We start from the raw sequence: 27,798 nt of genomic DNA on the forward strand, positions 1-27,798 counted from the left end.
GTTCCATCCTCACAGGAGAATGATGAATTTTGGAAATCAGTTGCGCGTCGTGGCCGTATAGCAAACAGTACCTGTGATGACGAACAATTAGCGACAGGCGTTTTTTTAAGAATTACTCTCAGATGCGATTAAGGCGAATGGCGCAGATAAAGCATTTGGTAAAGCGGTACAGCATAAGGTGGGACGAGGCAGTCTGAATTACATTTTATAGATGTATTTCTCACATATCTCAGAGCCTCTCGCGATCTTCGTCGTCGTCGTCGTCGTCGTCGTCGTCGTCGTCGTCGTCGCCGCCGCCGCTTCTGCAGAAGTAGCAAATGGCAATCGTAGCAAATGCGGCGAGGGACGCCCTGCCTTCGATTCCGAATGCACTAAGTGTGTGGTCTTATTTCTCAGTCTATATTTGATCGGTCTCGTAAGAGGTTGAATGTAACGAATGGGTGCGAAAGAGCAAGGGGCAGCGGCTGTGTAGAACGAAAACACAAATCCTCAGGGGTGTGAGCGTTTCGAGATGAGTCGCATACATGTAAATGTTAGTCGTCAGTGACCGTGTGGCCTAATGGATAAGACGTCGGACTTCGGATCTGAAGATTACAGGTTCGAATGCTGTCACGCTCGTGTTTTTCCAGTTCTGAAAAAGAAACATACCGTTTTAATGTAGCAATTGAGCAGTACGAAACCGTCTGAATGTTGCTGTTGACCATTTTTTGCTTGGAGATGCTCTTGAGCTTGAAACACACACAACAAGACCGGTGATAACTAGCGAAATGGTCGGCAGAGTGCCGACACCGCGAGTTTTGACTGGCACTTGCACATATAAAACAAGGTCGTAAAGTAACTCGTTCGGCTTTTGAGTCACATAAAGTATGTGTGTTAATTTTGACGCCACTAGCTCTGCATGTTGTCATGCAATTTCTTTACCTCTCAGAAATGATTATGACATAAAAGTAAGGACGTGACGAGTGTGACGTTAGGAAAACATTAGGCTGCATGGAGAGAAACTGTATGGGACCACGCCACCGAAACGAGTACTGTGTGACGTGCTACCCGGCAGGTATTCCCTGCGGGAGCCGGCTAGCTCAGTCGGTAGAGTGTCAGACTCTTAATCCCAGGGTCGTTGGTTCGAGCCAGACGCTGGGCGGAACGGAATTTTGTTCCGCTGCAGATGTAAATTACCGTTTTTCTGATTAACGATATTTAATGGAAATAGCAACTTTTAACTTTGCCTACGTCTCTGTCAGTCGCAAGGAATCTGTATTTGAAGGTGAAGGTGATTTTGTAGACATGTGTGAAAGACATGTTCTGAAATGCAAGTGTTGTTGTTTGGAGAGCACATCGGTTACGTGTCAGATGTGTAGCCAAGCAGTAATTTGTCGCCATAGCTGCAAATACTAGCCGGTAATATGAAGTGTTGTCAGCTAAAGTGTGATGATGCAGACGACCGTAAGGACGAAGTACCCAAGAGTACCGCTAGGCCGCGCCTCTTTAGCTCAGTGGTAGAGCACTGGTCTAATAAACCAGGGGTCGTAAGTTCCATCCTCACAGGAGAATGATGAATTTTGGAAATCAGTTGCGCGTCGTGGCCGTATAGCAAACAGTACCTGTGATGACGAACAATTAGCGACAGGCGTTTTTTTAAGAATTACTCTCAGATGCGATTAAGGCGAATGGCGCAGATAAAGCATTTGGTAAAGCGGTACAGCATAAGGTGGGACGAGGCAGTCTGAATTACATTTTATAGATGTATTTCTCACATATCTCAGAGCCTCTCGCGATCTTCGTAGTCGTCGTCGTCGTCGTCGCCGCCGCCGCCGTCGCTTCTGCAGAAGTAGCAAATGGCCATCGTAGCAAATGCGGCGAGGGACGCCCTGCCTTCGATTCCGAATGCACTAAGTGTGTGGTCTTATTTCTCAGTCTATATTTGATCGGTCTCGTAAGAGGTTGAATGTAACGAATGGGTGCGAAAGAGCAAGGGGCAGCGGCTGTGTAGAACGAAAACACAAATCCTCAGGGGTGTGAGCGTTTCGAGATGAGTCGCATACATGTAAATGTTAGTCGTCAGTGACCGTGTGGCCTAATGGATAAGACGTCGGACTTCGGATCTGAAGATTACAGGTTCGAATGCTGTCACGCTCGTGTTTTTCCAGTTCTGAAAAAGAAACATACCGTTTTAATGTAGCAATTGAGCAGTACGAAACCGTCTGAATGTTGCTGTTGACCATTTTTTGCTTGGAGATGCTCTTGAGCTTGAAACACACACAACAAGACCGGTGATAACTAGCGAAATGGTCGGCAGAGTGCCGACACCGCGAGTTTTGACTGGCACTTGCACATATAAAACAAGGTCGTAAGGTAACTCGTTCGGCTTTTGAGTCACATAAAGTATGTGTGTTAATTTTGACGCCACTAGCTCTGCATGTTGTCATGCAATTTCTTTACCTCTCAGAAATGATTATGACATAAAAGTAAGGACGTCACGAGTGTGACGTTAGGAAAACATTAGGCTGCATGGAGAGAAACTGTATGGGACCACGCCACCGAAACGAGTACTGTGTGACGTGCTACCCGGCAGGTATTCCCTGCGGGAGCCGGCTAGCTCAGTCGGTAGAGTGTCAGACTCTTAATCCCAGGGTCGTTGGTTCGAGCCAGACGCTGGGCGGAACGGAATTTTGTTCCGCTGCAGATGTAAATTACCGTTTTTCTGATTAACGATATTTAATGGAAATAGCAACTTTTAACTTTGCCTACGTCTCTGTCAGTCGCAAGGAATCTGTATTTGAAGGTGAAGGTGATTTTGTAGACATGTGTGAAAGACATGTTCTGAAATGCAAGTGTTGTTGTTTGGAGAGCACATCGGTTACGTGTCAGATGTGTAGCCAAGCAGTAATTTGTCGCCATAGCTGCAAATACTAGCCGGTAATATGAAGTGTTGTCAGCTAAAGTGTGATGATGCAGACGACCGTAAGGACGAAGTACCCAAGAGTACCGCTAGGCCGCGCCTCTTTAGCTCAGTGGTAGAGCACTGGTCTAATAAACCAGGGGTCGTAAGTTCCATCCTCACAGGAGAATGATGAATTTTGGAAATCAGTTGCGCGTCGTGGCCGTATAGCAAACAGTACCTGTGATGACGAACAATTAGCGACAGGCGTTTTTTTAAGAATTACTCTCAGATGCGATTAAGGCGAATGGCGCAGATAAAGCATTTGGTAAAGCGGTACAGCATAAGGTGGGACGAGGCAGTCTGAATTACATTTTATAGATGTATTTCTCACATATCTCAGAGCCTCTCGCGATCTTCGTCGTCGTCGTCGTCGTCGTCGTCGTCGTCGCCGCCGCCGCCGTCGCTTCTGCAGAAGTAGCAAATGGCCATCGTAGCAAATGCGGCGATGGACGCCCTGCCTTCGATTCCGAATGCACAAAGTGTGTGGTCTTATTTCTCAGTCTATATTTGATCGGTCTCGTAAGAGGTTGAATGTAACGAATGGGTGGGAAAGAGCAAGGGGCAGCGGCTGTGTAGAACGAAAACACAAATCCTCAGGGGTGTGAGCGTTTCGAGATGAGTCGCATACATGTAAATGTTAGTCGTCAGTGACCGTGTGGCCTAATGGATAAGACGTCGGACTTCGGATCTGAAGATTACAGGTTCGAATGCTGTCACGCTCGTGTTTTTCCAGTTCTGAAAAAGAAACATACCGTTTTAATGTAGCAATTGAGCAGTACGAAACCGTCTGAAAGTTGCTGTTGACCATTTTTTGCTTGGAGATGCTCTTGAGCTTGAAACACACACAACAAGACCGGTGATAACTAGCGAAATGGTCGGCAGAGTGCCGACACCGCGAGTTTTGACTGGAACTTGCACATATAAAACAAGGTCGTAAAGTAACTCGTTCGGCTTTTGAGTCACATAAAGTGTGTGTGTTAATTTTGACGCCACTAGCTCTGCATGTTGTCATGCAATTTCTTTACCTCTCAGAAATGATTATGACATAAAAGTAAGGACGTCACGAGTGTGACGTTAGGAAAACATTAGGCTGCATGGAGAGAAACTGTATGGGACCACGCCACCGAAACGAGTACTGTGTGACGTGCTACCCGGCAGGTATTCCCTGCGGGAGCCGGCTAGCTCAGTCGGTAGAGTGTCAGACTCTTAATCCCAGGGTCGTTGGTTCGAGCCAGACGCTGGGCGGAACGGAATTTTGTTCCGCTGCAGATGTAAATTACCGTTTTTCTGATTAACGATATTTAATGGAAATAGCAACTTTTAACTTTGCCTACGTCTCTGTCAGTCGCAAGGAATCTGTATTTGAAGGTGAAGGTGATTTTGTAGACATGTGTGAAAGACATGTTCTGAAATGCAAGTGTTGTTGTTTGGAGAGCACGTCGGTTACGTGTCAGATGTGTAGCCAAGCAGTAATTTGTCGCCATAGCTGCAAATACTAGCCGGTAATATGAAGTGTTGTCAGCTAAAGTCTGATGATGCAGACGACCGTAAGGACGAAGTACCCAAGAGTACCGCTAGGCCGCGCCTCTTTAGCTCAGTGGTAGAGCACTGGTCTAATAAACCAGGGGTCGTAAGTTCCATCCTCACAGGAGAATGATGAATTTTGGAAATCAGTTGCGCGTCGTGGCCGTATAGCAAACAGTACCTGTGATGACGAACAATTAGCGACAGGCGTTTTTTTAAGAATTACTCTCAGATGCGATTAAGGCGAATGGCGCAGATAAAGCATTTGGTAAAGCGGTACAGCATAAGGTGGGACGAGGCAGTCTGAATTACATTTTATAAATGTATTTCTCACATATCTCAGAGCCTCTCGCGATCTTCGTCGTCGTCGTCGTCGTCGTCGTCGTCGTCGTCGTCGTCGCCGCCGCCGCTTCTGCAGAAGTAGCAAATGGCAATCGTAGCAAATGCGGCGAGGGACGCCCTGCCTTCGATTCCGAATGCACTAAGTGTGTGGTCTTATTTCTCAGTCTATATTTGATCGGTCTCGTAAGAGGTTGAATGTAACGAATGGGTGCGAAAGAGCAAGGGGCAGCGGCTGTGTAGAACGAAAACACAAATCCTCAGGGGTGTGAGCGTTTCGAGATGAGTCGCATACATGTAAATGTTAGTCGTCAGTGACCGTGTGGCCTAATGGATAAGACGTCGGACTTCGGATCTGAAGATTACAGGTTCGAATGCTGTCACGCTCGTGTTTTTCCAGTTCTGAAAAAGAAACATACCGTTTTAATGTAGCAATTGAGCAGTACGAAACCGTCTGAATGTTGCTGTTGACCATTTTTTGCTTGGAGATGCTCTTGAGCTTGAAACACACACAACAAGACCGGTGATAACTAGCGAAATGGTCGGCAGAGTGCCGACACAGCGAGTTTTGACTGGCACTTGCACATATAAAACAAGGTCGTAAAGTAACTCGTTCGGCTTTTGAGTCACATAAAGTATGTGTGTTAATTTTGACGCCACTAGCTCTGCATGTTGTCATGCAATTTCTTTACCTCTCAGAAATGATTATGACATAAAAGTAAGGACGTGACGAGTGTGACGTTAGGAAAACATTAGGCTGCATGGAGAGAAACTGTATGGGACCACGCCACCGAAACGAGTACTGTGTGACGTGCTACCCGGCAGGTATTCCCTGCGGGAGCCGGCTAGCTCAGTCGGTAGAGTGTCAGACACTTAATCCCAGGGTCGTTGGTTCGAGCCAGACGCTGGGCGGAACGGAATTTTGTTCTGCTGCAGATGTAAATTACCATTTTTCTGATTAACGATATTTAATGGAAATAGCAACTTTTAACTTTGCCTACGTCTCTGTCAGTCGCAAGGAATCTGTATTTGAAGGTGAGGGTGATTTTGTAGACATGTGTGAAAGACATGTTCTGAAATGCAAGTGTTGTTGTTTGGAGAGCACATCGGTTACGTGTCAGATGTGTAGCCAAGCAGTAATTTGTCGCCATAGCTGCAAATACTAGCCGGTAATATGAAGTGTTGTCAGCTAAAGTCTGATGATGCAGACGACCGTAAGGACGAAGTACCCAAGAGTACCGCTAGGCCGCGCCTCTTTAGCTCAGTGGTAGAGCACTGGTCTAATAAACCAGGGGTCGTAAGTTCCATCCTCACAGGAGAATGATGAATTTTGGAAATCAGTTGCGCGTCGTGGCCGTATAGCAAACAGTACCTGTGATGACGAACAATTAGCGACAGGCGTTTTTTTAAGAATTACTCTCAGATGCGATTAAGGCGAATGGCGCAGATAAAGCATTTGGTAAAGCGGTACAGCATAAGGTGGGACGAGGCAGTCTGAATTACATTTTATGGATGTATTTCTCACATATCTCAGAGCCTCTCGCGATCTTCGTCGTCGTCGTCGTCGTCGTCGTCGTCGTCGTCGCCGCTGCCGCCGCTTCTGCAGAAGTAGCAAATGGCCATCGTAGCAAATGCGGCGATGGACGCCCTGCCTTCGATTCCGAATGCACTAAGTGTGTGGTCTTATTTCTCAGTCTATATTTGATCGGTCTCGTAAGAGGTTGAATGTAACGAATGGGTGCGAAAGAGCAAGGGGCAGCGGCTGTGTAGAACGAAAACACAAATCCTCAGGGGTGTGAGCGTTTCGAGATGAGTCGCATACATGTAAATGTTAGTCGTCAGTGACCGTGTGGCCTAATGGATAAGACGTCGGACTTCGGATCTGAAGATTACAGGTTCGAATGCTGTCACGCTCGTGTTTTTCCAGTTCTGAAAAAGAAACATACCGTTTTAATGTAGCAATTGAGCAGTACGAAACCGTCTGAAAGTTGCTGTTGACCATTTTTTGCTTGGAGATGCTCTTGAGCTTGAAACACACACAACAAGACCGGTGATAACTAGCGAAATGGTCGGCAGAGTGCCGACACCGCGAGTTTTGACTGGCACTTGCACATGTAAAACAAGGTCGTAAAGTAACTCGTTCGGCTTTTGAGTCACATAAAGTATGTGTGTTAATTTTGACGCCACTAGCTCTGCATGTTGTCATGCAATTTCTTTACCTCTCAGAAATGATTATGACATAAAAGTAAGGACGTGACGAGTGTGACGTTAGGAAAACATTAGGCTGCATGGAGAGAAACTGTATGGGACCACGCCACCGAAACGAGTACTGTGTGACGTGCTACCCGGCAGGTATTCCCTGCGGGAGCCGGCTAGCTCAGTCGGTAGAGTGTCAGACTCTTAATCCCAGGGTCGTTGGTTCGAGCCAGACGCTGGACGGAACGGAATTTTGTTATGCTGCAGATGTAAATTACCGTTTTTCTGATTAACGATATTTAATGGAAATAGCAACTTTTAACTTTGCCTACGTCTCTGTCAGTCGCAAGGAATCTGTATTTGAAGGTGAAGGTGATTTTGTAGACATGTGTGAAAGACATGTTCTGAAATGCAAGTGTTGTTGTTTGGAGAGCACATCGGTTACGTGTCAGATGTGTAGCCAAGCAGTAATTTGTCGCCATAGCTGCAAATACTAGCCGGTAATATGAAGTGTTGTCAGCTAAAGTCTGATGATGCAGACGACCGTAAGGACGAAGTACCCAAGAGTACCGCTAGGCCGCGCCTCTTTAGCTCAGTGGTAGAGCACTGGTCTAATAAACCAGGGGTCGTAAGTTCCATCCTCACAGGAGAATGATGAATTTTGGAAATCAGTTGCGCGTCGTGGCCGTATAGCAAACAGTACCTGTGATGACGAACAATTAGCGACAGGCGTTTTTTTAAGAATTACTCTCAGATGCGATTAAGGCGAATGGCGCAGATAAAACATTTGGTAAAGCGGTACAGCATAAGGTGGGACGAGGCAGTCTGAATTACATTTTATAAATGTATTTCTCACATATCTCAGAGCCTCTCGCGATCTTCGTCGTCGTCGTCGTCGTCGTCGTCGTCGTCGCCGCCGCCGCTTCTGCAGAAGTAGCAAATGGCAATCGTAGCAAATGCGGCGAGGGACGCCCTGCCTTCGATTCCGAATGCACTAAGTGTGTGGTCTTATTTCTCAGTCTATATTTGATCGGTCTCGTAAGAGGTTGAATGTAACGAATGGGTGCGAAAGAGCAAGGGGCAGCGGCTGTGTAGAACGAAAACACAAATCCTCAGGGGTGTGAGCGTTTCGAGATGAGTCGCATACATGTAAATGTTAGTCGTCAGTGACCGTGTGGCCTAATGGATAAGACGTCGGACTTCGGATCTGAAGATTACAGGTTCGAATGCTGTCACGCTCGTGTTTTTCCAGTTCTGAAAATGAAACATACCGTTTTAATGTAGCAATTGAGCAGTACGAAACCGTCTGAATGTTGCTGTTGACCATTTTTTGCTTGGAGATGCTCTTGAGCTTGAAACACACACAACAAGACCGGTGATAACTAGCGAAATGGTCGGCAGAGTGCCGACACCGCGAGTTTTGACTGGCACTTGCACATATAAAACAAGGTCGTAAAGTAACTCGTTCGGCTTTTGAGTCACATAAAGTATGTGTGTTAATTTTGACGCCACTAGCTCTGCATGTTGTCATGCAATTTCTTTACCTCTCAGAAATGATTATGACATAAAAGTAAGGACGTGACGAGTGTGACGTTAGGAAAACATTAGGCTGCATGGAGAGAAACTGTATGGGACCACGCCACCGAAACGAGTACTGTGTGACGTGCTACCCGGCAGGTATTCCCTGCGGGAGCCGGCTAGCTCAGTCGGTAGAGTGTCAGACACTTAATCCCAGGGTCGTTGGTTCGAGCCAGACGCTGGGCGGAACGGAATTTTGTTCTGCTGCAGATGTAAATTACCATTTTTCTGATTAACGATATTTAATGGAAATAGCAACTTTTAACTTTGCCTACGTCTCTGTCAGTCGCAAGGAATCTGTATTTGAAGGTGAGGGTGATTTTGTAGACATGTGTGAAAGACATGTTCTGAAATGCAAGTGTTGTTGTTTGGAGAGCACATCGGTTACGTGTCAGATGTGTAGCCAAGCAGTAATTTGTCGCCATAGCTGCAAATACTAGCCGGTAATATGAAGTGTTGTCAGCTAAAGTCTGATGATGCAGACGACCGTAAGGACGAAGTACCCAAGAGTACCGCTAGGCCGCGCCTCTTTAGCTCAGTGGTAGAGCACTGGTCTAATAAACCAGGGGTCGTAAGTTCCATCCTCACAGGAGAATGATGAATTTTGGAAATCAGTTGCGCGTCGTGGCCGTATAGCAAACAGTACCTGTGATGACGAACAATTAGCGACAGGCGTTTTTTTAAGAATTACTCTCAGATGCGATTAAGGCGAATGGCGCAGATAAAGCATTTGGTAAAGCGGTACAGCATAAGGTGGGACGAGGCAGTCTGAATTACATTTTATGGATGTATTTCTCACATATCTCAGAGCCTCTCGCGATCTTCGTCGTCGTCGTCGTCGTCGTCGTCGTCGTCGTCGCCGCTGCCGCCGCTTCTGCAGAAGTAGCAAATGGCCATCGTAGCAAATGCGGCGATGGACGCCCTGCCTTCGATTCCGAATGCACTAAGTGTGTGGTCTTATTTCTCAGTCTATATTTGATCGGTCTCGTAAGAGGTTGAATGTAACGAATGGGTGCGAAAGAGCAAGGGGCAGCGGCTGTGTAGAACGAAAACACAAATCCTCAGGGGTGTGAGCGTTTCGAGATGAGTCGCATACATGTAAATGTTAGTCGTCAGTGACCGTGTGGCCTAATGGATAAGACGTCGGACTTCGGATCTGAAGATTACAGGTTCGAATGCTGTCACGCTCGTGTTTTTCCAGTTCTGAAAAAGAAACATACCGTTTTAATGTAGCAATTGAGCAGTACGAAACCGTCTGAAAGTTGCTGTTGACCATTTTTTGCTTGGAGATGCTCTTGAGCTTGAAACACACACAACAAGACCGGTGATAACTAGCGAAATGGTCGGCAGAGTGCCGACACCGCGAGTTTTGACTGGCACTTGCACATGTAAAACAAGGTCGTAAAGTAACTCGTTCGGCTTTTGAGTCACATAAAGTATGTGTGTTAATTTTGACGCCACTAGCTCTGCATGTTGTCATGCAATTTCTTTACCTCTCAGAAATGATTATGACATAAAAGTAAGGACGTGACGAGTGTGACGTTAGGAAAACATTAGGCTGCATGGAGAGAAACTGTATGGGACCACGCCACCGAAACGAGTACTGTGTGACGTGCTACCCGGCAGGTATTCCCTGCGGGAGCCGGCTAGCTCAGTCGGTAGAGTGTCAGACTCTTAATCCCAGGGTCGTTGGTTCGAGCCAGACGCTGGGCGGAACGGAATTTTGTTATGCTGCAGATGTAAATTACCGTTTTTCTGATTAACGATATTTAATGGAAATAGCAACTTTTAACTTTGCCTACGTCTCTGTCAGTCGCAAGGAATCTGTATTTGAAGGTGAAGGTGATTTTGTAGACATGTGTGAAAGACATGTTCTGAAATGCAAGTGTTGTTGTTTGGAGAGCACATCGGTTACGTGTCAGATGTGTAGCCAAGCAGTAATTTGTCGCCATAGCTGCAAATACTAGCCGGTAATATGAAGTGTTGTCAGCTAAAGTCTGATGATGCAGACGACCGTAAGGACGAAGTACCCAAGAGTGCCGCTAGGCCGCGCCTCTTTAGCTCAGTGGTAGAGCACTGGTCTAATAAACCAGGGGTCGTAAGTTCCATCCTCACAGGAGAATGATGAATTTTGGAAATCAGTTGCGCGTCGTGGCCGTATAGCAAACAGTACCTGTGATGACGAACAATTAGCGACAGGCGTTTTTTTAAGAATTACTCTCAGATGCGATTAAGGCGAATGGCGCAGATAAAGCATTTGGTAAAGCGGTACAGCATAAGGTGGGACGAGGCAGTCTGAATTACATTTTATGGATGTATTTCTCACATATCTCAGAGCCTCTCGCGATCTTCGTCGTCGTCGTCGTCGTCGTCGTCGTCGTCGTCGTCGCCGCTTCTGCAGAAGTAGCAAATGCCCATCGTAGCAAATTCGGCGAGGTACGCCCTGCCTTCGATTCCGAATGCACAAAGTGTGTGGTCTTATTTCTCAGTCTATATTTGATCGGTCTCGTAAGAGGCTGAATGTAACGAATGGGTGGGAAAGAGCAAGGGGCAGCGGCTGTATAGAACGAAAACACAAATCCTCAGGGGTGTGAGCGTTTCGAGATGACTCGCATACATGTATATGTTGGTCGTCAGTGACCATGTGTTCTAATGGATAAGACGTCGGACATCGGATCTGAATATTACAGGTTCGAATGCTGTCACGCTTGTGTTTTTCCAGTTCTGAAAAAGAAACATAACGTTTTAATGTAGCAATTGAGCAGTACGAAACCGTCTGAATGTTGCTGTTGACCATTTTTTGCTTGGAGATGCTCTTGAGCTTGAAACACACACAACAAGACCGGTGATAACTAGCGAAATGGTCGGCAGAGTGCCGACACCGCGAGTTTTGACTGGCACTTGCACATATAAAACAAGGTCGTAAAGTAACTCGTTCGGCTTTTGAGTCACATAAAGTATGTGTGTTAATTTTGACGCCACTAGCTCTGCATGTTGTCATGCAATTTCTTTACCTCTCAGAAATGATTATGACATAAAAGTAAGGACGTGACGAGTGTGGCGTTAGGAAAACATTAGGCTGCATGGAGACAAACTGTATGGGACCACGCCACCGAAACGAGTACTGTGTGACGTGCTACCCGGCAGGTATTCCCTGCGGGAGCCGGCTAGCTCAGTCGGTAGAGTGTCAGACTCTTAATCCCAGGGTCGTTGGTTCGAGCCAGACGCTGGGCGGAACGGAATTTTGTTCCGCTGCAGATGTAAATTACCGTTTTTCTGATTAACGATATTTAATGGAAATAGCAACTTTTAACTTTGCCTACGTCTCTGTCAGTCGCAAGGAATCTGTATTTGAAGGTGAAGGTGATTTTGTAGACATGTGTGAAAGACATGTTCTGAAATGCAAGTGTTGTTGTTTGGAGAGCACATCGGTTACGTGTCAGATGTGTAGCCAAGCAGTAATTTGTCGCCATAGCTGCAAATACTAGCCGGTAATATGAAGTGTTGTCAGCTAAAGTGTGATGATGCAGACGACCGTAAGGACGAAGTACCCAAGAGTCCGCTAGGCCGCGCCTCTTTAGCTCAGTGGTAGAGCACTGGTCTAATAAACCAGGGGTCGTAAGTTCCATCCTCACAGGAGAATGATGAATTTTGGAAATCAGTTGCGCGTCGTGGCCGTATAGCAAACAGTACCTGTGATGACGAACAATTAGCGACAGGCGTTTTTTTAAGAATTACTCTCAGATGCGATTAAGGCGAATGGCGCAGATAAAGCATTTGGTAAAGCGGTACAGCATAAGGTGGGACGAGGCAGTCTGAATTACATTTTATAGATGTATTTCTCACATATCTCAGAGCCTCTCGCGATCTTCGTCGTCGTCGTCGTCGTCGTCGTCGTCGTCGTCGTCGCCGCCGCCGCTTCTGCAGAAGTTGCAAATGGCCATGAGGGACGCCCTGCCTTCGATTCCGAATGCACAAAGTGTGTGGTCTTATTTCTCAGTCTATATTTGATCGGTCTCGTAAGAGGTTGAATGTAACGAATGGGTGGGAAAGAGCAAGGGGCAGCGGCTGTGTAGAACGAAAACACAAATCCTCAGGGGTGTGAGCGTTTCGAGATGAGTCGCATACATGTAAATGTTAGTCGTCAGTGACCGTGTGGCCTAATGGATAAGACGTCGGACTTCGGATCTGAAGATTACAGGTTCGAATGCTGTCACGCTCGTGTTTTTCCAGTTCTGAAAAAGAAACATACCGTTTTAATGTAGCAATTGAGCAGTACGAAACCGTCTGAAAGTTGCTGTTGACCATTTTTTGCTTGGAGATGCTCTTGAGCTTGAAACACACACAACAAGACCGGTGTTAACTAGCGAAATGGTCGGCAGAGTGCCGACACCGCGAGTTTTGACTGGCACTTGTACATATAAAACAAGGTCGTAAAGTAACTCGTTCGGCTTTTGAGTCACATAAAGTATGTGTGTTAATTTTGACGCCACTAGCTCTGCATGTTGTCATGCAATTTCTTTACCTCTCAGAAATGATTATGACATAAAAGTAAGGACGTGACGAGTGTGGCGTTAGGAAAACATTAGGCTGCATGGAGAGAAACTGTATGGGACCACGCCACCGAAACGAGTACTGTGTGACGTGCTACCCGGCAGGTATTCCCTGCGGGAGCCGGCTAGCTCAGTCGGTAGAGTGTCAGACTCTTAATCCCAGGGTCGTTGGTTCGAGCCAGACGCTGGGCGGAACGGAATTTTGTTCCGCTGCAGATGTAAATTACCGTTTTTCTGATTAACGATATTTAATGGAAATAGCAACTTTTAACTTTGCCTACGTCTCTGTCAGTCGCAAGGAATCTGTATTTGAAGGTGAAGGTGATTTTGTAGACATGTGTGAAAGACATGTTCTGAAATGCAAGTGTTGTTGTTTGGAGAGCACATCGGTTACGTGTCAGATGTGTAGCCAAGCAGTAATTTGTCGCCATAGCTGCAAATACTAGCCGGTAATATGAAGTGTTGTCAGCTAAAGTCTGATGATGCAGACGACCGTAAGGACGAAGTACCCAAGAGTACCGCTAGGCCGCGCCTCTTTAGCTCAGTGGTAGAGCACTGGTCTAATAAACCAGGGGTCGTAAGTTCCATCCCCACAGGAGAATGATGAATTTTGGAAATCAGTTGCGCGTCGTGGCCGTATAGCAAACAGTACCTGTGATGACGAACAATTAGCGACAGGCGTTTTTTAAAGAATTACTCTCAGATGCGATTAAGGCGAATGGCGCAGATAAAGCATTTGGTAAAGCGGTACAGCATAAGGTGGGACGAGGCAGTCTGAATTACATTTTATAGATGTATTTCTCACATATCTCAGAGCCTCTCGCGATCTTCGTCGTCGTCGTCGTCGTCGTCGTCGTCGTCGTCGTCGTCGTCGCCGCCGCCGCCGCTTCTGCAGAAGTAGCAAATGGCCATCGTAGCAAATGCGGCGATGGACGCCCTGCCTTCGATTCCGAATGCACTAAGTGTGTGGTCTTATTTCTCAGTCTATATTTGATGGGTCTCGTAAGAGGTTGAATGTAACGAATGGGTGCGAAAGAGCAAGGGGCAGCGGCTGTGTAGAACGAAAACACAAATCCTCAGGGGTGTGAGCGTTTCGAGATGAGTCGCATACATGTAAATGTTAGTCGTCAGTGACCGTGTGGCCTAATGGATAAGACGTCGGACTTCGGATCTGAAGATTACAGGTTCGAATGCTGTCACGCTCGTGTTTTTCCAGTTCTGAAAAAGAAACATACCGTTTTAATGTAGCAATTGAGCAGTACGAAACCGTCTGAAAGTTGCTGTTGACCATTTTTTGCTTGGAGATGCTCTTGAGCTTGAAACACACACAACAAGACCGGTGATAACTAGCGAAATGGTCGGCAGAGTGCCGACACCGCGAGTTTTGACTGGCACTTGCACATGTAAAACAAGGTCGTAAAGTAACTCGTTCGGCTTTTGAGTCACATAAAGTATGTGTGTTAATTTTGACGCCACTAGCTCTGCATGTTGTCATGCAATTTCTTTACCTCTCAGAAATGATTATGACATAAAAGTAAGGACGTGACGAGTGTGACGTTAGGAAAACATTAGGCTGCATGGAGAGAAACTGTATGGGACCACGCCACCGAAACGAGTACTGTGTGACGTGCTACCCGGCAGGTATTCCCTGCGGGAGCCGGCTAGCTCAGTCGGTAGAGTGTCAGACTCTTAATCCCAGGGTCGTTGGTTCGAGCCAGACGCTGGGCGGAACGGAATTTTGTTATGCTGCAGATGTAAATTACCGTTTTTCTGATTAACGATATTTAATGGAAATAGCAACTTTTAACTTTGCCTACGTCTCTGTCAGTCGCAAGGAATCTGTATTTGAAGGTGAAGGTGATTTTGTAGACATGTGTGAAAGACATGTTCTGAAATGCAAGTGTTGTTGTTTGGAGAGCACATCGGTTACGTGTCAGATGTGTAGCCAAGCAGTAATTTGTCGCCATAGCTGCAAATACTAGCCGGTAATATGAAGTGTTGTCAGCTAAAGTCTGATGATGCAGACGACCGTAAGGACGAAGTACCCAAGAGTGCCGCTAGGCCGCGCCTCTTTAGCTCAGTGGTAGAGCACTGGTCTAATAAACCAGGGGTCGTAAGTTCCATCCTCACAGGAGAATGATGAATTTTGGAAATCAGTTGCGCGTCGTGGCCGTATAGCAAACAGTACCTGTGATGACGAACAATTAGCGACAGGCGTTTTTTTAAGAATTACTCTCAGATGCGATTAAGGCGAATGGCGCAGATAAAGCATTTGGTAAAGCGGTACAGCATAAGGTGGGACGAGGCAGTCTGAATTACATTTTATGGATGTATTTCTCACATATCTCAGAGCCTCTCGCGATCTTCGTCGTCGTCGTCGTCGTCGTCGTCGTCGTCGTCGTCGCCGCCGCCGCCGCCGCTTCTGCAGAAGTAGCAAATGGCCATCGTAGCAAATGCGGCGATGGACGCCCTGCCTTCGATTCCGAATGCACTAAGTGTGTGGTCTTATTTCTCAGTCTATATTTGATCGGTCTCGTAAGAGGTTGAATGTAACGAATGGGTGCGAAAGAGCAAGGGGCAGCGGCTGTGTAGAACGAAAACACAAATCCTCAGGAGTGTGAGCGTTTCGAGATGAGTCGCATACATGTAAATGTTAGTCGTCAGTGACCGTGTGGCCTAATGGATAAGACGTCGGACTTCGGATCTGAAGATTACAGGTTCGAATGCTGTCACGCTCGTGTTTTTCCAGTTCTGAAAAAGAAACATACCGTTTTAATGTAGCAATTGAGCAGTACGAAACCGTCTGAAAGTTGCTGTTGACCATTTTTTGCTTGGAGATGCTCTTGAGCTTGAAACACACACAACAAGACCGGTGATAACTAGCGAAATAGTCGGCAGAGTGCCGACACCGCGAGTTTTGACTGGCACTTGCACATGTAAAACAAGGTCGTAAAGTAACTCGTTAGGCTTTTGAGTCACATAAAGTATGTGTGTTAATTTTGACGCCACTAGCTTTACATGTTGTCATGCAATTTATTTACCTCTCAGAAATGATTATGACATAAAAGTAAGGACGTGACGAGTGTGACGTTAGGAAAACATTAGGCTGCATGGAGAGAAACTGTATGGGACCACGCCACCGAAACGAGTACTGTGTGACGTGCTACCCGGCAGGTATTCCCTGCGGGAGCCGGCTAGCTCAGTCGGTAGAGTGTCAGACTCTTAATCCCAGGGTCGTTGGTTCGAGCCAGACGCTGGGCGGAACGGAATTTTGTTCCGCTGCAGATGTAAATTACCGTTTTTCTGATTAACGATATTTAATGGAAATAGCAACTTTTAACTTTGCCTACGTCTCTGTCAGTCGCAAGGAATCTGTATTTGAAGGTGAAGGTGATTTTGTAGACATGTGTGAAAGACATGTTCTGAAATGCAAGTGTTGTTGTTTGGAGAGCACATCGGTTACGTGTCAGATGTGTAGCCAAGCAGTAATTTGTCGCCATAGCTGCAAATACTAGCCGGTAATATGAAGTGTTGTCAGCTAAAGTCTGATGATGCAGACGACCGTAAGGACGAAGTACCCAAGAGTACCGCTAGGCCGCGCCTCTTTAGCTCAGTGGTAGAGCACTGGTCTAATAAACCAGGGGTCGTAAGTTCCATCCTCACAGGAGAATGATGAATTTTGGAAATCAGTTGCGCGTCGTGGCCGTATAGCAAACAGTACCTGTGATGACGAACAATTAGCGACAGGCGTTTTTTTAAGAATTACTCTCAGATGCGATTAAGGCGAATGGCGCAGATAAAGCATTTGGTAAAGCGGTACAGCATAAGGTGGGACGAGGCGGTCTGAATTACATTTTATGGATGTATTTCTCACATATCTCAGAGCCTCTCGCGATCTTCGTCGTCGTCGTCGTCGTCGTCGTCGTCGTCGTCGCCGCCGCCGCTTCTGCAGAAGTAGCAAATGGCCATCGTAGCAAATGCGGCGAGGTACGCCCTGCCTTCGATTCCGAATGCACAAAGTGTGTGGTCTTATTTCTCAGTCTATATTTGATCGGTCTCGTAAGAGGCTGAATGTAACGAATGGGTGGGAAAGAGCAAGGGGCAGCGGCTGTATAGAACGAAAACACAAATCCTCAGGGGTGTGAGCGTTTCGAGATGACTCGCATACATGTATATGTTGGTCGTCAGTGACCATGTGTTCTAATGGATAAGACGTCGGACATCGGATCTGAATATTACAGGTTCGAATGCTGTCACGCTTGTGTTTTTCCAGTTCTGAAAAAGAAACATAACGTTTTAATGTAGCAATTGAGCAGTACGAAACCGTCTGAATGTTGCTGTTGACCATTTTTTGCTTGGAGATGCTCTTGAGCTTGAAACACACACAACAAGACCGGTGATAACTAGCGAAATGGTCGGCAGAGTGCCGACACCGCGAGTTTTGACTGGCACTTGCACATATAAAACAAGGTCGTAAAGTAACTCGTTCGGCTTTTGAGTCACATAAAGTATGTGTGTTAATTTTGACGCCACTAGCTCTGCATGTTGTCATGCAATTTCTTTACCTCTCAGAAATGATTATGACATAAAAGTAAGGACGTGACGAGTGTGGCGTTAGGAAAACATTAGGCTGCATGGAGACAAACTGTATGGGACCACGCCACCGAAACGAGTACTGTGTGACGTGCTACCCGGCAGGTATTCCCTGCGGGAGCCGGCTAGCTCGGTCGGTAGAGTGTCAGACTCTTAATCCCAGGGTCGTTGGTTCGAGCCAGACGCTGGGCGGAACGGAATTTTGTTCCGCTGCAGATGTAAATTACCGTTTTTCTGATTAACGATATTTAATGGAAATAGCAACTTTTAACTTTGCCTACGTCTCTGTCAGTCGCAAGGAATCTGTATTTGAAGGTGAAGGTGATTTTGTAGACATGTGTGAAAGACATGTTCTGAAATGCAAGTGTTGTTGTTTGGAGAGCACATCGGTTACGTGTCAGATGTGTAGCCAAGCAGTAATTTGTCGCCATAGCTGCAAATACTAGCCGGTAATATGAAGTGTTGTCAGCTAAAGTGTGATGATGCAGACGACCGTAAGGACGAAGTACCCAAGAGTACCGCTAGGCCGCGCCTCTTTAGCTCAGTGGTAGAGCACTGGTCTAATAAACCAGGGGTCGTAAGTTCCATCCTCACAGGAGAATGATGAATTTTGGAAATCAGTTGCGCGTCGTGGCCGTATAGCAAACAGTACCTGTGATGACGAACAATTAGCGACAGGCGTTTTTTTAAGAATTACTCTCAGATGCGATTAAGGCGAATGGCGCAGATAAAGCATTTGGTAAAGCGGTACAGCATAAGGTGGGACGAGGCAGTCTGAATTACATTTTATAGATGTATTTCTCACATATCTCAGAGCCTCTCGCGATCTTCGTCGTCGTCGTCGTCGTCGTCGTCGTCGTCGCCGCCGCCGCTTCTGCAGAAGTTGCAAATGGCCATGAGGGACGCCCTGCCTTCGATTCCGAATGCACAAAGTGTGTGGTCTTATTTCTCAGTCTATATTTGATCGGTCTCGTAAGAGGTTGAATGTAACGAATGGGTGGGAAAGAGCAAGGGGCAGCGGCTGTGTAGAACGAAAACACAAATCCTCAGGGGTGTGAGCGTTTCGAGATGAGTCGCATACATGTAAATGTTAGTCGTCAGTGACCGTGTGGCCTAATGGATAAGACGTCGGACTTCGGATCTGAAGATTACAGGTTCGAATGCTGTCACGCTCGTGTTTTTCCAGTTCTGAAAAAGAAACATACCGTTTTAATGTAGCAATTGAGCAGTACGAAACCGTCTGAAAGTTGCTGTTGACCATTTTTTGCTTGGAGATGCTCTTGAGCTTGAAACACACACAACAAGACCGGTGATAACTAGCGAAATGGTCGGCAGAGTGCCGACACCGCGAGTTTTGACTGGCACTTGCACATATAAAACAAGGTCGTAAAGTAACTCGTTCGGCTTTTGAGTCACATAAAGTATGTGTGTTAATTTTGACGCCACTAGCTCTGCATGTTGTCATGCAATTTCTTTACCTCTCAGAAATGATTATGACATAAAAGTAAGGACGTGACGAGTGTGACGTTAGGAAAACATTAGGCTGCATGGAGAGAAACTGTATGGGACCACGCCACCGAAACGAGTACTGTGTGACGTGCTACCCGGCAGGTATTCCCTGCGGGAGCCGGCTAGCTCAGTCGGTAGAGTGTCAGACACTTAATCCCAGGGTCGTTGGTTCGAGCCAGACGCTGGGCAGAACGGAATTTTGTTCCGCTGCAGATGTAAATTACCGTTTTTCTGATTAACGATATTTAATGGAAATAGCAACTTTTAACTTTGCCTACGTCTCTGTCAGTCGCAAGGAATCTGTATTTGAAGGTGAAGGTGATTTTGTAGACATGTGTGAAAGACATGTTCTGAAATGCAAGTGTTGTTGTTTGGAGAGCACATCGGTTACGTGTCAGATGTGTAGCCAAGCAGTAATTTGTCGCCATAGCTGCAAATACTAGCCGGTAATATGAAGTGTTGTCAGCTAAAGTCTGATGATGCAGACGACCGTAAGGACGAAGTACCCAAGAGTACCGCTGGGCCGCGCCTCTTTAGCTCAGTGGTAGAGCACTGGTCTAATAAACCAGGGGTCGTAAGTTCCATCCTCACAGGAGAATGATGAATTTTGGAAATCAGTTGCGCGTCGTGGCCGTATAGCAAACAGTACCTGTGATGACGAACAATTAGCGACAGGCGTTTTTTTAAGAATTACTCTCAGATGCGATTAAGGCGAATGTCGCAGATAAAGCATTTGGTAAAGCGGTACAGCATAAGGTGGGACGAGGCAGTCTGAATTACATTTTATGGATGTATTTCTCACATATCTCAGAGCCTCTCGCGATCTTCGTCGTCGTCGTCGTCGTCGTCGTCGTCGTCGTCGCCGCCGCCGCTTCTGCAGAAGTAGCAAATGGCCATCGTAGCAAATGCGGCGATGGACGCCCTGCCTTCGATTCCGAATGCACTAAGTGTGTGGTCTTATTTCTCAGTCTATATTTGATCGGTCTCGTAAGAGGTTGAATGTAACGAATGGGTGGGAAAGAGCAAGGGGCAGCGGCTGTGTAGAACGAAAACACAAATCCTCAGGGGTGTGGGCGTTTCGAGATGAGTCGCATACATGTAAATGTTAGTCGTCAGTGACCGTGTGGCCTAATGGATAAGACGTCGGACTTCGGATCTGAAGATTACAGGTTCGAATGCTGTCACGCTTGTGTTTTTCCAGTTCTGAAAAAGAAACATAACGTTTTAATGTAGCAATTGAGCAGTACGAAACCGTCTGAATGTTGCTGTTGACCATTTTTTGCTTGGAGATGCTCTTGAGCTTGAAACACACACAACAAGACCGGTGATAACTAGCGAAATGGTCGGCAGAGTGCCGACACCGCGAGTTTTGACTGGCACTTGCACATATAAAACAAGGTCGTAAAGTAACTCGTTCGGCTTTTGAGTCACATAAAGTATGTGTGTTAATTTTGACGCCACTAGCTCTGCATGTTGTCATGCAATTTCTTTACCTCTCAGAAATGATTATGACATAAAAGTAAGGACGTGACGAGTGTGGCGTTAGGAAAACATTAGGCTGCATGGAGACAAACTGTATGGGACCACGCCACCGAAACGAGTACTGTGTGACGTGCTACCCGGCAGGTATTCCCTGCGGGAGCCGGCTAGCTCAGTCGGTAGAGTGTCAGACTCTTAATCCCAGGGTCGTTGGTTCGAGCCAGACGCTGGGCGGAACGGAATTTTGTTCCGCTGCAGATGTAAATTACCGTTTTTCTGATTAACGATATTTAATGGAAATAGCAACTTTTAACTTTGCCTACGTCTCTGTCAGTCGCAAGGAATCTGTATTTGAAGGTGAAGGTGATTTTGTAGACATGTGTGAAAGACATGTTCTGAAATGCAAGTGTTGTTGTTTGGAGAGCACATCGGTTACGTGTCAGATGTGTAGCCAAGCAGTAATTTGTCGCCATAGCTGCAAATACTAGCCGGTAATATGAAGTGTTGTCAGCTAAAGTCTGATGATGCAGACGACCGTAAGGACGAAGTACCCAAGAGTACCGCTAGGCCGCGCCTCTTTAGCTCAGTGGTAGAGCACTGGTCTAATAAACCAGGGGTCGTAAGTTCCATCCTCACAGGAGAATGATGAATTTTGGAAATCAGTTGCGCGTCGTGGCCGTATAGCAAACAGTACCTGTGATGACGAACAATTAGCGACAGGCGTTTTTTTAAGAATTACTCTCAGATGCGATTAAGGCGAATGTCGCAGATAAAGCATTTGGTAAAGCGGTACAGCATAAGGTGGGACGAGGCAGTCTGAATTACATTTTATGGATGTATTTCTCACATATCTCAGAGCCTCTCGCGATCTTCGTCGTCGTCGTCGTCGTCGTCGTCGTCGTCGCCGCCGCCGCTTCTGCAGAAGTAGCAAATGGCCATCGTAGCAAATGCGGCGATGGACGCCCTGCCTTCGATTCCGAATGCACTAAGTGTGTGGTCTTATTTCTCAGTCTATATTTGATCGGTCTCGTAAGAGGTTGAATGTAACGAATGGGTGGGAAAGAGCAAGGGGCAGCGGCTGTGTAGAACGAAAACACAAATCCTCAGGGGTGTGGGCGTTTCGAGATGAGTCGCATACATGTAAATGTTAGTCGTCAGTGACCGTGTGGCCTAATGGATAAGACGTCGGACTTCGGATCTGAAGATTACAGGTTCGAATGCTGTCACGCTCGTGTTTTTCCAGTTCTGAAAAAGAAACATACCGTTTTAATGTAGCAATTGAGCAGTACGAAACCGTCTGAATGTTGCTGTTGACCATTTTTTGCTTGGAGATGCTCTTGAGCTTGAAACACACACAACAAGACCGGTGTTAACTAGCGAAATGGTCGGCAGAGTGCCGACACCGCGAGTTTTGACTGGCACTTGCACATATAAAACAAGGTCGTAAAGTAACTCGTTCGGCTTTTGAGTCACATAAAGTATGTGTGTTAATTTTGACGCCACTAGCTCTGCATGTTGTCATGCAATTTCTTTACCTCTCAGAAATGATTATGACATAAAAGTAAGGACGTGACGAGTGTGACGTTAGGAAAACATTAGGCTGCATGGAGAGAAACTGTATGGGACCACGCCACCGAAACGAGTACTGTGTGACGTGCTACCCGGCAGGTATTCCCTGCGGTAGCCGGCTAGCTCAGTCGGTAGAGTGTCAGACTCTTAATCCCAGGGTCCTTGGTTCGAGCCAGACGCTGGGCGGAACGGAATTTTGTTCCGCTGCAGATGTAAATTACCGTTTTTTCTGATTAACGATATTTAATGGAAATAGCAACTTTTAACTTTGCCTACGTCTCTGTCAGTCGCAAGGAACCTGTATTTGAAGGTGAAGGTGATTTTGTAGACATGTGTGAAAGACATGTTCTGAAATGCAAGTGTTGTTGTTTGGAGAGCACATCGGTTACGTGTCAGATGTGTAGCCAAGCAGTAATTTGTCGCCATAGCTGCAAATACTAGCCGGTAATATGAAGTGTTGTCAGCTAAAGTCTGATGATGCAGACGACCGTAAGGACGAAGTACCCAAGAATACCGCTAGGCCGCGCCTCTTTAGCTCAGTGGTAGAGCACTGGTCTAATAAACCAGGGGTCGTAAGTTCCATCCTCACAGGAGAATGATGAATTTTGGAAATCAGTTGCGCGTCGTGGCCGTATAGCAAACAGTACCTGTGATGACGAACAATTAGCGAGAGGCGTTTTTTTAAGAATTACTCTCAGATGCGATTAAGGCGAATGGCGCAGATAAAGCATTTGGTAAAGCGGTACAGCATAAGGTAGGACGAGGCAGTCTGAATTACATTTTATAGATGTATTTCTCACATATCTCAGAGCCTCTCGCGATCTTCGTCGTCGTCGTCGTCGTCGTCGTCGCCGCCGCCGCTTCTGCAGAAGTAGTAAATGGCAATCGTAGCAAATGCGGCGAGGGACGCCCTGCCTTCGATTCCGAATGCACAAAGTGCGTGGTCTTGTTTCTCAGTCTATATTCGGTCGGTCTCGTCAGAGGTTGAATGTAACGAATGGGTGGGAAAGAGCAAGGGGCAGCGGCTGTGTAGAACGAAAACACAAATCCTCAGGGGTGTGAGCGTTTCGAGATGAGTCGCATACATGTAAATGTTAGTCGTCAGTGACCGTGTGGCCTAATGGATAAGACGTCGGACTTCGGATCTGAAGATTACAGGTTCGAATGCTGTCACGCTCGTGTTTTTCCAGTTCTGAAAAAGAAACATACCGTTTTAATGTAGCAATTGAGCAGTACGAAACCGTCTGAATGTTGCTGTTGACCATTTTTTGCTTGGAGATGCTCTTGAGCTTGAAACACACACAACAAGACCGGTGTTAACTAGCGAAATGGTCGGCAGAGTGCCGACACCGCGAGTTTTGACTGGCACTTGCACATATAAAACAAGGTCGTAAAGTAACTCGTTCGGCTTTTGAGTCACATAAAGTATGTGTGTTAATTTTGACGCCACTAGCTCTGCATGTTGTCATGCAATTTCTTTACCTCTCAGAAATGATTATGACATAAAAGTAAGGACGTGACGAGTGTGACGTTAGGAAAACATTAGGCTGCATGGAGAGAAACTGTATGGGACCACGCCACCGAAACGAGTACTGTGTGACGTGCTACCCGGCAGGTATTCCCTGCGGTAGCCGGCTAGCTCAGTCGGTAGAGTGTCATACTCTTAATCCCAGGGTCGTTGGTTCGAGCCAGACGCTGGGTGGAACGGAATTTTGTTCCGCTGCAGATGTAAATTACCGTTTTTCTGATTAACGATATTTAATGAAAATAGCAACTTTTAACTTTGCCTACGTCTCTGTCAGTCGCAAGGAATCTGTATTTGAAGGTGAAGGTGATTTTGTAGACATGTGTGAAAGACATGTTCTGAAATGCAAGTGTTGTTGTTTGGAGAGCACATCGGTTACGTGTCAGATGTGTAGCCAAGCAGTAATTTGTCGCCATAGCTGCAAATACTAGCCGGTAATATGAAGTGTTGTCAGCTAAAGTCTGATGATGCAGACGACCGTAAGGACGAAGTACCCAAGAGTACCGCTAGGCCGCGCCTCTTTAGCTCAGTGGTAGAGCACTGGTGTAATAAACCAGGGGTCGTAAGTTCCATCCTCACAGGAGAATGATGAATTTTGGAAATCAGTTGCGCGTCGTGGCCGTATAGCAAACAGTACCTGTGGTGACGAACAATTAGCGACAGGCGTTTTTTTAAGAATTACTCTCAGATGCGATTAAGGCGAATGGCGCAGATAAAGCATTTGGTAAAGCGGTACAGCATAAGGTGGGACGAGGCAGTCTGAATTACATTTTATAGATGTATTTCTCACATATCTCAGAGCCTCTCGCGATCTTCGTCGTCGTCGTCGTCGTCGTCGTTGTCGTCGCCGCCGCCGCTTCTGCAGAAGTAGCAAATGGCAATCGTAGAAAATGCGGCGAGGGACGCCCTGCCTTCGATTCCGAATGCACAAAGTGTGTGGTCTTGTTTCTCAGTCTATATTTGGTCGGTCTCGTAAGAGGTTGAATGTAACGAATGGGTGGGAAAGAGCAAGGGGCAGCGGCTGTGTAGAACGAAAACACAAATCCTCAGGGGTGTGAGCGTTTCGAGATGAGTCGCATACATGTAAATGTTAGTCGTCAGTGACCGTGTGGCCTAATGGATAAGACGTCGGACTTCGGATCTGAAGATTACAGGTTCGAATGATGTCACGCTCGTGTTTTTCCAGTTCTGAAAAAGAAACATACCGTTTTAATGTAGCAATTGAGCAGTACGAAACCGTCTGAATGTTGCTGTTGACCATTTTTTGCTTGGAGATGCTCTTGAGCTTGAAACACACACAACAAGACCGGTGATAACTAGCGAAATGGTCGGCAGAGTGCCGACACCGCGAGTTTTGACTGGCACTTGCACATATAAAACAAGGTCGTAAAGTAACTCGTTCGGCTTTTGAGTCACATAAAGTATGTGTGTTAATTTTGACGCCACTAGCTCTGCATGTTGTCATGCAATTTCTTTACCTCTCAGAAATGATTATGACATAAAAGTAAGGACGTGACGAGTGTGGCGTTAGGAAAACATTAGGCTGCATGGAGACAAACTGTATGGGACCACGCCACCGAAACGAGTACTGTGTGACGTGCTACCCGGCAGGTATTCCCTGCGGGAGCCGGCTAGCTCAGTCGGTAGAGTGTCAGACTCTTAATCCCAGGGTCGTTGGTTCGAGCCAGACGCTGGGCGGAACGGAATTTTGTTCCGCTGCAGATGTAAATTACCGTTTTTCTGATTAACGATATTTAATGGAAATAGCAACTTTTAACTTTGCCTACGTCTCTGTCAGTCGCAAGGAATCTGTATTTGAAGGTGAAGGTGATTTTGTAGACATGTGTGAAAGACATGTTCTGAAATGCAAGTGTTGTTGTTTGGAGAGCACATCGGTTACGTGTCAGATGTGTAGCCAAGCAGTAATTTGTCGCCATAGCTGCAAATACTAGCCGGTAATATGAAGTGTTGTCAGCTAAAGTCTGATGATGCAGACGACCGTAAGGACGAAGTACCCAAGAGTACCGCTAGGCCGCGCCTCTTTAGCTCAGTGGTAGAGCACTGGTCTAATAAACCAGGGGTCGTAAGTTCCATCCTCACAGGAGAATGATGAATTTTGGAAATCAGTTGCGCGTCGTGGCCGTATAGCAAACAGTACCTGTGATGACGAACAATTAGCGACAGGCGTTTTTTTAAGAATTACTCTCAGATGCGATTAAGGCGAATGTCGCAGATAAAGCATTTGGTAAAGCGGTACAGCATAAGGTGGGACGAGGCAGTCTGAATTACATTTTATGGATGTATTTCTCACATATCTCAGAGCCTCTCGCGATCTTCGTCGTCGTCGTCGTCGTCGTCGTCGTCGTCGCCGCCGCCGCTTCTGCAGAAGTAGCAAATGGCCATCGTAGCAAATGCGGCGATGGACGCCCTGCCTTCGATTCCGAATGCACTAAGTGTGTGGTCTTATTTCTCAGTCTATATTTGATCGGTCTCGTAAGAGGTTGAATGTAACGAATGGGTGGGAAAGAGCAAGGGGCAGCGGCTGTGTAGAACGAAAACACAAATCCTCAGGGGTGTGGGCGTTTCGAGATGAGTCGCATACATGTAAATGTTAGTCGTCAGTGACCGTGTGGCCTAATGGATAAGACGTCGGACTTCGGATCTGAAGATTACAGGTTCGAATGCTGTCACGCTCGTGTTTTTCCAGTTCTGAAAAAGAAACATACCGTTTTAATGTAGCAATTGAGCAGTACGAAACCGTCTGAATGTTGCTGTTGACCATTTTTTGCTTGGAGATGCTCTTGAGCTTGAAACACACACAACAAGACCGGTGTTAACTAGCGAAATGGTCGGCAGAGTGCCGACACCGCGAGTTTTGACTGGCACTTGCACATATAAAACAAGGTCGTAAAGTAACTCGTTCGGCTTTTGAGTCACATAAAGTATGTGTGTTAATTTTGACGCCACTAGCTCTGCATGTTGTCATGCAATTTCTTTACCTCTCAGAAATGATTATGACATAAAAGTAAGGACGTGACGAGTGTGACGTTAGGAAAACATTAGGCTGCATGGAGAGAAACTGTATGGGACCACGCCACCGAAACGAGTACTGTGTGACGTGCTACCCGGCAGGTATTCCCTGCGGTAGCCGGCTAGCTCAGTCGGTAGAGTGTCAGACTCTTAATCCCAGGGTCCTTGGTTCGAGCCAGACGCTGGGCGGAACGGAATTTTGTTCCGCTGCAGATGTAAATTACCGTTTTTTCTGATTAACGATATTTAATGGAAATAGCAACTTTTAACTTTGCCTACGTCTCTGTCAGTCGCAAGGAACCTGTATTTGAAGGTGAAGGTGATTTTGTAGACATGTGTGAAAGACATGTTCTGAAATGCAAGTGTTGTTGTTTGGAGAGCACATCGGTTACGTGTCAGATGTGTAGCCAAGCAGTAATTTGTCGCCATAGCTGCAAATACTAGCCGGTAATATGAAGTGTTGTCAGCTAAAGTCTGATGATGCAGACGACCGTAAGGACGAAGTACCCAAGAATACCGCTAGGCCGCGCCTCTTTAGCTCAGTGGTAGAGCACTGGTCTAATAAACCAGGGGTCGTAAGTTCCATCCTCACAGGAGAATGATGAATTTTGGAAATCAGTTGCGCGTCGTGGCCGTATAGCAAACAGTACCTGTGATGACGAACAATTAGCGAGAGGCGTTTTTTTAAGAATTACTCTCAGATGCGATTAAGGCGAATGGCGCAGATAAAGCATTTGGTAAAGCGGTACAGCATAAGGTAGGACGAGGCAGTCTGAATTACATTTTATAGATGTATTTCTCACATATCTCAGAGCCTCTCGCGATCTTCGTCGTCGTCGTCGTCGTCGTCGTCGCCGCCGCCGCTTCTGCAGAAGTAGTAAATGGCAATCGTAGCAAATGCGGCGAGGGACGCCCTGCCTTCGATTCCGAATGCACAAAGTGCGTGGTCTTGTTTCTCAGTC

This window comes from Schistocerca gregaria, unplaced genomic scaffold (genome assembly GCF_023897955.1).
Source record: "Schistocerca gregaria isolate iqSchGreg1 unplaced genomic scaffold, iqSchGreg1.2 ptg000169l, whole genome shotgun sequence".
NCBI classification, from domain to species: Eukaryota; Metazoa; Arthropoda; class Insecta; order Orthoptera; family Acrididae; genus Schistocerca; species Schistocerca gregaria.